Raw genomic sequence first — 13,475 nt, 5'->3', positions numbered from 1 at the left:
TATATATATATATACAATGGAGTATTACATGGTATTCTGAAAGGTGAAATATGGCCATTTGTAGCTAGGTGAATGGTCCTCGAGGGTGTCATGCTAAGTGAAATAAGTCAGGCAGAGAAGGACAGATACCATATGTTTGCACTCATAGGTCTAACAGGAGAACAGGAGAAACCTGATGGAGGACCAGGGGGAGGGGAAGAGGGAAAGAGAGTTGGGGAGAGAGAAGGACGCAAAAACTGAGAGCCTATTGAATACTGAAAATGAACCGAGGTTTGAAGGCGGAGGTGGAGGGGGAAAACACGTGGTGGTAATGGAGGAACGCACTTGTGGGAAAGAGTACTGGGTGTTATATGGAAACCAATTTGACTATAAACTATTAAAAAAAAATAAAATGTTAAAAGACAAAAAAAATTAGTTTACTTCATCCTCATGTTGACACATTTTAAGGTTAGTAGTTTCCTATCCAGAAGAAACCATAAATATATGGCCAGGTACATTGGGCTCCAGGTCCTTCATTTATCTCCAAACGCTTACTGCTCCTCCTTCCCCCAGAATTGGAGCAAGTATGCATGTACCCACAGGCAGGGAAATTTATCCCACAGAAAATGAGTTTTTTGTTAATATCTGGCCAACATGTGTTCAACATAGGATTTTATTCCACAAAATATTTTCTTCTTTAAAAAATGTTTGAGGGGTACCTGGGTGGCTCAGTCGGTTGAGTGTCTGACTTTGGCTCAGGTCACGATCTCACGGTTCATGTGTTTGAGCCCCCACATCATGCTCTGTGCTGATCACTAGGTCAGAGCCTCGAGCCTGCCTCGGATTCTGTGTCTCTTCCTCTCTCTGACTCCCCTGTTCATGCTCTGTCTCTTTCTGTTTTTCTAAAATAAATAAAATGTAGAAAAATTAAAAATTAAAAAAGTTTGAAAGCTACTAATCTGTTCTAAGCCTCTTACTTTGTAGACTATAACCCTGAATTATTCATTATTCATTTAAAATCATTCATTATTCACTTATTCACTTATCCATCCATTTATCTATTCATTCCTTCATAGACCATATACTCAGCATTGTGCAGGGCACTGGATGTACAGTGGAGAACAGCACCAGAATGGTCCGTGCTCCCCAGAAACTTACAGAATAATGGATGAGGTAGGCCTTAAACAAGTGATCTCACTAATCAGTGTGATTAGTATAGAATAGATGGCTATTCAATGGACAGGAAAACAGTACGAGAAACTGTAATCAAAGCAGCTGTCTTCAAATGGGGCTGTATAGCTTCCTTGAGGAAATGATGTGTGAGCTGAGACCTTCAGGATGCCGAGAGAGACTGCTGTACTCTGTCTCTGACCTCGATCTCTCTTCACTGTAGTTGTTTGGAAAAGTAGAAAATGGGGGCAAACATGGGTCTCACATGGTGAGTGTACCTTTCCCCAGAATCAGAGCCCTGTTACAGCTAGACCACGGTGGATGGACTTAAGCACCTGGCTGTAGATGGTGCTCTGCAGGAGACCAAGTCCTTCTCTACAAGGTTAGAAAGCAGAAAATAAATCTTGATCTAGTTGATCACTTCCTATAACTAAGACCACAGAGCACAAGAGCACAAGAGAAAGTAAAGATAATTTTCCACTTGAAGTTGCTGTGGAAACATACAGAAGCCTAGAATATTCATAGCAGCCTGAGTGTGTAGTCAGACTAGCTTACATCCAAAGTGTAGGCTGAATGTTGTCTTTGCTGGACATTAGCACTATTAGCAGGCATTATTAAAATCTGTGATGGTGGCACGTGTGTTGGAAGAAATAGCAAAGAGAGTTGAAAGTAGAAGCTTCATGGGAATAGCACTGACATTGGTGCGGGGTGATAAAGTGGTAGGACAGGAGGGGTAGTGGTTTTGTATTCCTTTTAGGAATATTTGCTTAAAAACTATGTACATAAATGTCTTCTGATAAATAAATTTAAAAATTAAGGGGCACCAGGGTGGCTCAGTTGGTTGAGCGTCCGACTTCAGCTCAGGTCATGATCTTATGGTTCATGGGTTTGAGCCCTGCATTGGGCTCAGGGCTGACAGCTCAGAGCCTAGAGCCTGTCTTTGGATTCTGTGTCTCCTTCTCTCTCTGACCCTCCCCTGCTCATGCTGTTTCTCTCTCTCTCTCTCTCTCTCTCAAAAATAAATTTAAAAAACATTAAAAAATTTTTTAAAGTGAAAAAAATAAGAAAAGAAACATATTTAGATAAATAGGGAGAACAAAAAAAATTTGAAGGGACTAAAATGGAGGCACTAAAAACTAATAGCCCAGAAAAAAAACATAAATGGTCACAAGATTGGGGGCTTGATCTGTATCTATTTATGTATATCTATATCTATAGATGTATATATCTATAATGTCTGTACCTACATACCAGAAATGTCTTCAGTTTGTTTGGAATACTTGTTTCTTTCCAAGTGCCACCTTTGGGATATTACAAATAGACTTCACAAGAGATTGCTTTTAGTGTCACTGACCCCAACTTTATTAATAAATGTAGCCTGTGAGGAGAAATGCCAACTCAACACAGGCAAGCACTCACATTCTCCCTTCACTCTACAGAAACAAGAATTCAGCTCCAAGTGTCTTATTTTCACTTCCCAGCTCCCCTAGGGGCACACATTTCCACCGGCCAGAGGTTGTCCAGAGTAATGTTCTGAGAAAAAAGAGCTCACTCTGACAGATTTATCATTTGGCTGCAAAAGAGACTCATTCCTCTGGACCTTAAAACCTGTATAGCTGGTATTATCCAAGCTGTGTAGGCCACAGCTGTGAGCAATCATATGAGAGTGACCTCAGTTCTGTCATGGGTCATTACCTGGAAACAGTGAGAACAGACAATTTTTAGGACTAAACATGTTGTATGACTGGCCATTACATCTACACTTTGAAAGAAAGAGATAGACTTTTGGCTTGGGTAGTGACCTTGTGACCAGAATCCTGGCACTGGTTTGTCTTTTGTTTCTCACGAGCACCCAGTGAAATACTTATCTTTATTTTTGATCATCGACACTGAGACACAGTAAAGAGACACACACTGGAGATCAGTTCAATCTCCCTTCAAACTTATTCAACCAACTCACTTTGATCAAATCTTTGTGACTTCTCTGAGTCATAGCTTTGAAATGGAAGCAAATATATTTTATCTGTTTTCTAAACATAAAGCCTCAAGAAGTGAAGAGTAAGAATTACTGGGGGAAACCTGGGTTCCCTTTTATTCCACTTCATTCTGTTTATTCTACTTTAATTGACCTTCTTGACTTTCAAGGTTTGTGGCATCTTAGAACCATTATTGGAAGAAATGATGGAAGAAACCATTGGAAGAAATACCAGGTGACAAAATTGTAAAGTCAAAACACCTTTGAAATTGGATTTTTTTGTTGGAATTTTTTATAAATAAATAAATAAATAAATAAATGACAAATAAATAAGTGAGTCATGCACAGTAGTAGTAGCAAAGAATAGAACAGAAAAATAAAAAGGAGCCTTAAGAGAATAAGTTAGAAAATGCACTTTCTTGCTCACATACTTCAATTGTAGGCAAAAATTTCCTGCACATTTGAGAGAAAAGAATACCACACCATGCTTTTATTTCATCTTGACCAGTTACTTATATACTAATTCTCTAAGTATTTGAGTAGCTTTATGTGCCAAGCACTGAGCTATATGCTGGAGATACAAAATTGTATAAGACATGTGTCTTGCTCTCTAAAACCTAACAACTTATACCCAGTAAGTCATCATTTCTGGAGGGAGTTTAGACTCCAGTCCTTTCTGGAAAACTTTTCAGTCCATTTTTGTTTCCCTGGCAAATAAAGCATACTGTGTGGTATTCTTCACAGATAAATTGGTTGCCCACTACTTGCCAAGCACTAAGTCAGGCATTAAGGAAACACTGATGCGTTAACAGAACCCTTCCCTTCATATGAATTACCAAGTCTGCCTATTGAGGTTTTTGAACTCACTCATCATGTGAGAAGCCACATCCTTATTCAGAACTACTTTGGCCATTACTGGGGTTTTAAGAACGTTATTACTGGATCAGTTGATTTAAACTATACTATTATACTTGCTTAGGAAGGAGAAAGTGTTCCTGATTAAAGTGCAATATATAATCACAGAACCAATAGTTTAAATCTCCCTTCTTGCAAAACTGTTTTAAGCTTCACTAAAAGTAACAAAACAGGTTGCTGAGTTACACCTTCTTTCCAATAACCGTGGGTCAGTGTGCACTGGAATAACAGATAATTAGCATGTTATGTTATTGAAATTTTACTGTACATCTGCCAAACACTGCTGGGTACTCAGAATTTGAAGATAGCTAATTTGCACTCCCTGGTCTCAAGGAGTCTATTAGGAGAGATGGAGAAGTAAATGAAGTGCCTGGGTAATGAGTTCTTGTGAAAATAGAATTTCTTTGGAAATTGTAATAATCATGCTATTTATGACCCAGGTTTACCCACTAGTTGTGTTGGTAGTAGTATCAGTCCAATGCTTCCCTATCTAGAAAAGTTCTTACCATATAAGCCACTTTGCCCTTGTAGCTGCAAAATACAGACCTTTCCACCTGTTTATGCAGATTTTCAACATAGTGAATTTTCTGTTCAAAATGGCCTTGGTTTGTAATAGACAAAAATGTAGATGTCTCTGAAGCTACTTAAAAAAATGCAGCGCTGTTTCATTACAAGTCTGCTGTGCATTTTACTTCTGCTGTTCCCTGGCGCACAGTAATATTCAGCTTATTTTCTTTTAGAACACCCTTGACATGCTACATTATTGTTTCTTCCTGTATGTCAAGAGATGCCATTTCTCATTCTTCAATGTCGTGTTTCTCTTGAATAAGAACAACTAGATTCTTTGTGTCTTTCAAATTCATATGATTCTAACAATATGCATTTTTCTTTTGTCATTTTTGATTAGGTCTTTGCAAACAACACGAGCAGGAATTTGATACTTTAGGCACATGGTAATACTCAATGGCATGGGTTTGAGTTAAAATGTGTTCTCTCCTCTTTCAGAATGGTGCTCCTTTTGGAAGTCACCAAGAATATGGTGAAGAAAAGATTCTGGGCAGTCCTGCTGCTGACTGGCTCTTTGAATGACTCAGAATGAAAAGTGACAGTTCACCCCTTTTTACTGTCTGGAGCAGCTGAGTCACTAGTGATGCCAAGTCCCCCTTTGAGGAAATTCAAGTTCTTCTCAGGCATCATTCCTGCTCTTTTTCTGCACTGCTATAAAAAAAATGCTTATATGTTAAATCATATAACATATATAACTTAACACATAATTTAATATGTAATATACATATATATGTCTAAATAATTCCTAAAAAACACAATCACTAGCAATCCCTAAGGAACAAGAGCATCTATGTATGCTCATTCATCAATATCTATTTATCTGTGTATCTCTTGGTACATAGATATATGTGCCTATGTATCTAACTTTCTCTGAAATATGTTTTCAGTACTTTGACTTAGAGATTATAATATAAATATCATATAGAACAATAACAATGTCTAATTAAAAACCAAATGTATTTCTCTGATATATATGCATAAGAATTTAGTAAGTTTTGGTTTTAATCTAGAAACCTGCTGTACAGCATTGTTCCTATAGTTATCAACATTGTATTGCACACTTAAAATCTGTTCAGAGGATGGGTCTCATGTGAAGTGTTTTTACCACAATAAAATAAAAAGTAAAGAGAAAAAAAGAAAATCATACATAAAAAACATGTAGTCATAGGTGACTATGTGGCTCAGTTGGTTAAGCATCTGACTCTTGATTTGGACTCAGGTCATGATCATGGGGTTCTTGAGTTCAAGCCATTTGTTGGGCTTCATGCTAGCAGTGAGTACCCTGCTTGGGATTCTCTCTCTCCCTTTCTCTATGCCCCTTCCCTGCTCATTCACACACACACACATACACACACACACACACACACACACTCAAAAGAAATAAATAAACATTTTAAAAAACATGTAGTTAGGAATTATTATAATGTAAACATTAGGGCAATATATTTGTTAGACAGGATATTAAATTTTCACATTTCCAACTTCTTTTTTTGGGTTCATCATACCCCTATGTGATTTAAGGTCTGATTCCTTGGTATTCTGTAGTACTGACTATTAGTTCACTTGTTCTCTTTGATATCACAAGACTGACTCAAGTCCTGACTAGCCTGATTAAAAAGATGAAGTCACTTGCAAATGTTATCAATACAACAGGTCTCACAGGAAAGCAATGTTGCTCCTGCTCAACTGAATGGTGCCTCTTCATCTGCGCAGCTTTTTTGTTTCCAGGTCATCAGCCTCAGTTTACTGACTGCCCCGCCCACAGCCACCTCTTGCTAAGGCCATGACTGTAAATGCCTTTAACTACCAGTTCTGGTAATGAAGCTTGAGTTGGATTATTTTACAGATTTCTGCTTTGGTCCTTGCCCCTCCAACTGGCTCCTTCCATTAATCTGCCTTGAATTTCTAGGCCATGAATTTCGGCCAGTATCACCCTGTGTCTGCAAGCCCAAACTCTGACTGGTCATTCTCAGCCCAGAATCTTCTGCATTCACATTTGCTAAAACATCTTCAAAATCATTGTGATGACCTGCAAACCCAGCTTCTCCCTTCCCCCTGTTAATTTCTCCTTGCCTCCTTCTCCATGCACAGCCTCTATTGGCAAAGCCTAGACTTCTTCCCTTGTTAGAGCTGACCTCAGGCCAGGGGTTGAAGATCTGATGTCTTAAAATTATTATTCTGAAGATTGTTTCTTAGAACTTTCATTGTCTTCAGAGAAGAAGTCATGTACTATAATCATTGACAGGAAAGTCTCTAGGAAACACCTTTAAAAAAATAAAGTACCATTTTAGTTACTATATTTCATTTAGGCTATAATTGTATTTTGGACTTTATCTGAAAGTTCTAGAGTAGGGATAGCTTCTACGTTGGGGTGGTACTTACAGTCTGCATATTAGCTATATGTCCATTGGATTCTCGTTCTAGTGCTGATTTCCTTTCTAGCTTCACAGGGCATTGGAGTTCATACAACAGCAATTAGGTAAATATGGGTCAGAGGTAAAGGCTGGGAAAAGTGAAATAGGATACATTAATTGAAAAAGCAGGACCTATTTCTAATATTCAGAGAAAATACATCTTCCAAACCAGATCAACATACATTTTTTTTTCCAACCAGATCAACATACACTTTTTTTTCCTTTTGTCCATATAATGTGACTTTTTTGGGCTAAACCACCAAAAGCAATAATTTTGTTTCCTTTTAAATCTGATCTTCCTTGGGATGCCTGGGTGGCTCAGTTGGTTAAGTATACGACTTTTGATTTTGTCTCACGTCATGATCTCATGGGTTTGTGGGATCTAGCCCTGTGTCCATCTGACAGCATAAAGCCTGCTTGGAATTCTCTCTCTCCTTTTCTCTCTCAGCCCCACCCCTCCCCTGCACCTGCTCTCTCTCCCTCTCTCTCTATCTCTCTCAATAAATAAACTTAAAAAGTTTTTAAATCTTCCTCTTTATCATCCAAAATTTCCATGACTCATTTCCTTTCTTTGTCTACATCCCTCCCTTCCTTCCTTTTTTCTTTCTTCCTTCTCCCTTTTTCACCAAACTTTATTGAAGTTTAACTTAAATACAGTAAAATTCACTTATTTCAAAGGACACCTTGTTGAGTTTTGGCAATTGTAAACAGTAAACAGTGTTTACAATTGCTGTAACAGTCCCATAGCTGTAACTGAAAACTGTAGACAGTCATGTAGCTACCACTACAATCAACATACAGAACATTTTTATTACCACAAAAAAAGGATTCCTTTGGGTTTTTTTTTTTTTTTTTTTTTTTTTTTGCATACAATTCCCTCTCCCAACCCATGGCCTTAAGTAGCCACTGATCTGCTTTCTACTACTATAATTTTGTCTTTTATAGACTTCATCTATGTGATACATTATAGGCTTTTATTTCTGGCTTATCATAATATTTTAAGTATTGATTTACTGTGTTGCACATATCAATAGTATATTCTTTTCTAGTGCTAAGTTTTCATAGTACAGATATACCATAATTTGTTTATCTATTGACTAATTGATATACATTTGGTTATTTTAAGTTTTAGCTATTTTAAGCAAAGCCCTTATGAATATTGGCATATAGGTGGAACTTAAGAATATCTATCTCCCTCTGCCCCTCCTCTGCTCATGCACAGGCATGTACCCACTCTGTCTCTTAAAAATAAATTAATTTAAAAAATACATAAAGACATAACCAAAACCCCCCCACAATTTTATCTGTAGTGGAATATTTTCTAACTTTCTAGAATGGAATATTACCTTAAAATCCATTAGACACAATTCCAAATAACATTATTGGTGCACAATGTGATAAACAGGACTTAAAAATAAATCTTTAGTGAAAAAATGTTTAAGTGTGTACTTTATTAAAAAAAAACTATTGCAAACAGAGTTTGAAAGTTTCAGTTAAGATGGTTATAAATTCATTGGCTTTTATTATTTAGAAAAATGTAAGGTCTATAAAACAAACTAGATTGAATATTCAATACCTAAATAAATGTTTTTAATAAGATTTAAAAATCAGGGCCTATGAAGATTATGTAATTCATCATTACATTATTATTATCTATGCTATTCAATGGGAAATATATTTTGTATTGTATAATAAATACTGCTAGTTTTTTTGTCATTCTTTTTCATCTTTTGTTGCATCTCTCTTTTGATTCAAGAGAGAAAATTTAGCATTTTTTATTTAACTTATTATACTACCTGTAACCTGAATTTTTTTACTCATTAGTGTTGGTTCCTTAGTTTAGGTTTTTGAGAGCCTAACTATGTTAGGCTCAGTGAAAGTTGCATAGGTGGCAGTACAAAAATTAATATCTTCCAATAATTTACAGCTGTGATAAAATAATGTCAACATTCTCTACACATTAGTAATCAAGTTTATTTCAGTTTCATTTTGTTTTTGCGTTTTTAATGCTTATAAAAACTCTATTTTTGAAAAACTATTCTGCTATCAATTTTTTAAAATTTTATTATTATTTTTAAAAATTTTATTTATTTTTTTAAATTTACATCCAAATTAGTTAACATATAGTGCAACAATGATTTCAGGAGTACATTGCTTAATGTCCCTTACCCATTTAGCCAATCCCCCCCCACAACACCTCCAGCAACCCTCATATTTTGTTCTCCATATTTAAGAGTCTCTTATGTTTTTGTCCCCCTCCTTATTTTATATTATTTTTGTTTCCCTTCCCTTATGTTCATCTGTTTTATATCTTAAAGTCCTCATATGAGTGAAGTCATATATTCATCTTTCTCTGACTAATTTCCCTTAGCAAAATACCCTCCAGTTCCACCCACATAGTTGCAAATGGCAAGATTTTATTCCTTTTGATTGTTGAGTAATACTCCATTGTGTGTGTGTGTGTGTGTGTGTGTGTGTGTGTGTGTGTACCACATCTTCTTTATCCATTCTTCTATCGATGGACATTTGGGCTCTTTCCATACTTTGCCTATTGTTGATAGTGGTGCTATAAACATCGGGGTGCATGTGTCCCTTTGAAACAGCATACCGGTGTCGCTTGGATAAATATCTCTTAGTACAACTGCTGGGTCATAGGGCAGTTCTATTTTTAAATTTTTGAGGAATCTCCATACTGTTTTCCATAGTGCTGTACCAGTTTGCATTCCCACCAGCAGTGCAAAAGAGATCCTCTTTCTCCACATCCTCGCCTGAGTTGTTAATGTTAGCCATTCTGACAGGTGTGAGGTGGTATCTCATAGTGGTTTTGATTTGTATTTCCCTGATGATGAATGATGTTGAATATTGTTTCATGTCTCTGTTGGCTACCTGGATGTCTTCTTTGGAGAAGTGTCTGTTCATGTCTTTAGTTCATTTCTTCACTGAATTATTTGTTTTTTGGGTGTTGAATTTGATAAGTTCCTTACAGATATTGCATACTAACCATTTTTCTGATACGTTGTTTGCAAATATTTTCTCCCATTCCATCATTTGACGTTTAATTTTGCTGATTGTCTCCTTTGCTATGCAGAGGTTTTCATTTTGATGAGGTCCCAATAGTTTATTTTAGCTGTTGTTTTCCTTGCCTCCGGAGACGTGTTGAGCAAGAAGTTGCTGAGGCTGAGATCAAAGAGTTTCTTGCCTTCTTTCTTCTCTAGGATTTTGATGGCTTTCTGGCCTTACATTTAGGTCTATCATCCATTCTGAATTTATCTTGGTGTCTGGTGTAAGGAAGTGGTCCAGGTTCATTTTTCTGCATGTTGCTGTCCAGATTTCCCAGCACCACTTGCTGAAGAGACTGTATTTATTCCACTGAATATTCGTTTCTGCTTTGTCAAAAATAAGTTGGTCATACATCTCTGGGTCCATTTCTGAGTTCTCTATTCTGTTCCATTGATGTGAATGTCCTTCTTATGCTAGCTACATACTGTCTTGATGATTACAGCTTTGTAATACAGCTTGAAGCCTGGGATTGTGATGCCTCCTGGTGTGTGTGTGTGTGTGTGTGTGTGTGTGTGTGTGTGTGTGTGCGTTTTAAGATTGCTCTTGCTATCTGTGGTCTTTTTTGCTTCCATATAAAATTTAGGGTTGTTGTTATAACTGTCAAGAATGCTGGTGTTGTTTTGGTAGGCATTGCATTCAGTATGTAGATTGCTTTGGGTAATATTGACATTTTAACAATATTTGTTCTTCCTATCCAGAAGCATGGAATATTTTCCCACTTTTTGTGTCTTCTTCAATTTCTTTCATAAGCTTTCTATAGTTTTCAGTGTACAGATTTTTCACACCTTTGGTTAGATTTATTTCTAGGTATTTTACAGTTTTTGGTGCAATTGTAAATGGGATCAATTTCTTGATTTCTCTTTCTGCTGCACAATGTTGGTGTATAAGAATGCAACCTATTTCTGTGCTTTGATTTTATATCCTGCCACTCTGCTGAATTCATGGATTAGTTCTAGCAATTTTTTGGTGGAATCTTTTTGGATTTTCCATATAGAGAGTATCATGTCATCTGCAAAGAGTGAAAGTTTGACCTCCTCCTGGTCAATTTGGATGCCTTTTATTTCTTTGTGTTGTCTGATTGCTGAGGCTAGGACTTCCAAATACTATGTTGAATAACAGTGATGAGGGTGAACATCCCTATTTTGTTCCTGACCTTAAGGGGAAAGCTCTCAGTTTTCCCCATTGGGGATGATATTAGCGTTGGGCCGTTTATGTATGGTTTTTATGATCTCGAGGTATGATCCGTCTATCCCTACTTTCTTAAGGGTTTTTATCAGGAAAGGATGCTGCATTTTGTCAAATGCTTTCTCTGCATCTATTGAGAGGATCACGTGGTTCCTGTCCTTTCTTTTATTGTTGTGATGTATCACATTAATTGTTCTGTGGATATTGAACCAGCCCTGCATCCCAGGTATAAGTCCTACTTGATTGTGGTGAGTAATTTTTTTAATGAATTGTCAGATCCAGTTGGCTAATATTTTGTTCAGGATTTTTGCATCCATGTTCATCAAGGAAATTGGTCTATATTATTCCTTTTTAGTGGGGTCTTTATTTTTGGGATCAAGGTAATACTGGTTTCATAGAAAGAGTTTGGAAGTTTTCCTTCCATTTCTATTTTTTGGAACAGCTTCAAGAGAATAGGTATTAACTCTTCTTTAAATGTTTGGTAGAATTCCTCTGGAAAGCCATCTGGCCCTGGACTCTTGTGTTTTGGGAGATTTTTGATTACTAATTTGATTTCTTTACTGGTTATGGGTCTGTTCAAATTTTCTATTTCTTCCTTTTTCAATTTTGGTAGTTTATATGTTTCTAGGAATTTGTCCATTTCTTCCAGATTGCCCATGTTATTGATATATAATTGCTCATAATATTTTCTCATTATTGTTTTTATTTCTGCAGTGTTGGTTGTGATCTCTCCTCTTTCATTCTTTATATTATTTATTTCAGTCCTTTCCTTTTTCTTTTTGATCAAACTGGCTAGAGGTTTATGAATTTTGTTAATTCTTTCAAAGATCCAGTTTCTGGTTTCATTGATTTGTTCTACTGGGGTTTTTTTTTTTTTGTTGTTTGTTTGTTTGTTTTTTGTTTTTGTATTTTTTGGTTTCGATAGCATTGATTTCTTCTGTGATCTTTATTATTTCTGTTTTCTGCTGGTTTCGGGTTTTATTTGCTTTCCTTTTCCAGCTCTTTGAGGTGTAAGGTTAGGTTGTGTATCTGAGACCTTTCTTCCTTCTTTAGGAAGGCCTGGATTGCTATATACTTCCCTCTTATGACTAACTTTGCTGCATACCAGAGGTTTTGGTTTGTTGTGCTTTCATTTTCATTGGCTTCCATCTACTTTTAAATTCCTTCTTTAACTTCCTGGTTGGCCCATTCATTATTTGGTAGGATGTTCTTTAGTCTTCAAATATTTGTTATCATTCTGAATTTTTTCTTGTGGTTGATTTTGAGTTTCATAACATTGTGGTTTGGAAATATGCACAGTGTGATCTCAATCATTTTGTACTTGTTGAGGGCTGATCTGTGTCCCAGTACATGATCTATTCTGGAGAATGTTCCATGTACACTCAAGAAGAATGTACATTCTGCTGCTTTACGGTGAAATGTTCTGAATATATCCATTAATTCCATCCTGTCCAGTGTATCATTCAAAGTCATTGTTTCCTTATTGATTTTCTGTTTAGATGACTGTCCATTGCTGTAAGTGGGGTGGGTGTTGAGGTCCCCTACTATTACAGTATTGTTATCAATGGGTTTTTTTATGTTTGTGATTAATCGATTTATACATTTGGGTGCTTCTATATTTGAAGAATAAATGTTTACAATTGTTATGTCTTCTTTGTGATAGACCCTTAATTATGATATAATTCCCTTCTTTATCTCTTGTTACAGTCTTTATTTTAAAGTCTAAAATGTCTGATAAAAGTATGACTATTCCAGCTTTGTTTTGGTGTCTATTAGCATGATAGTTCTCCATCTCCTTACTTTCAATATGAAGGTGACTTTAGGTCTAAAATAGGTCCCTTGTAAATAGTATATATATATGGATCTTGTTTTCTTATCTGTTCTGTTACTGTATGTCTTTTGATTGGAGCATTTATTCCATTCATGTTTAGAGTGAGTACTGAAAGATATGAGTTTATTGCCATTATGTTTCTTGTAGAATTGGAGTTTCTGGTGGTGTCCTCTGGTCCTTTCTAGCCTTTGTTGCTTTTTGTTTGTTTGTTTCATCTTTTGTCCCCTCAGAGTCCCCCTTAAAATTTCTTGCAGGGCTGGTTTAGTGGTCACAAATTCCTTTAAGTTTTGTTTGTCTGGGAAAGTCTTAATCTCTCCTTCTATTTTGGGTGACAGCCTTGATGGATAAAGAATTCGTGGCTGCATATTTTTCCAATTCA

This window comes from Suricata suricatta, chromosome 7, assembly GCF_006229205.1.
Source record: "Suricata suricatta isolate VVHF042 chromosome 7, meerkat_22Aug2017_6uvM2_HiC, whole genome shotgun sequence".
In the NCBI taxonomy this organism is placed as follows: Eukaryota; Metazoa; Chordata; class Mammalia; order Carnivora; family Herpestidae; genus Suricata; species Suricata suricatta.
This window is presented reverse-complemented; position numbering follows the sequence as displayed.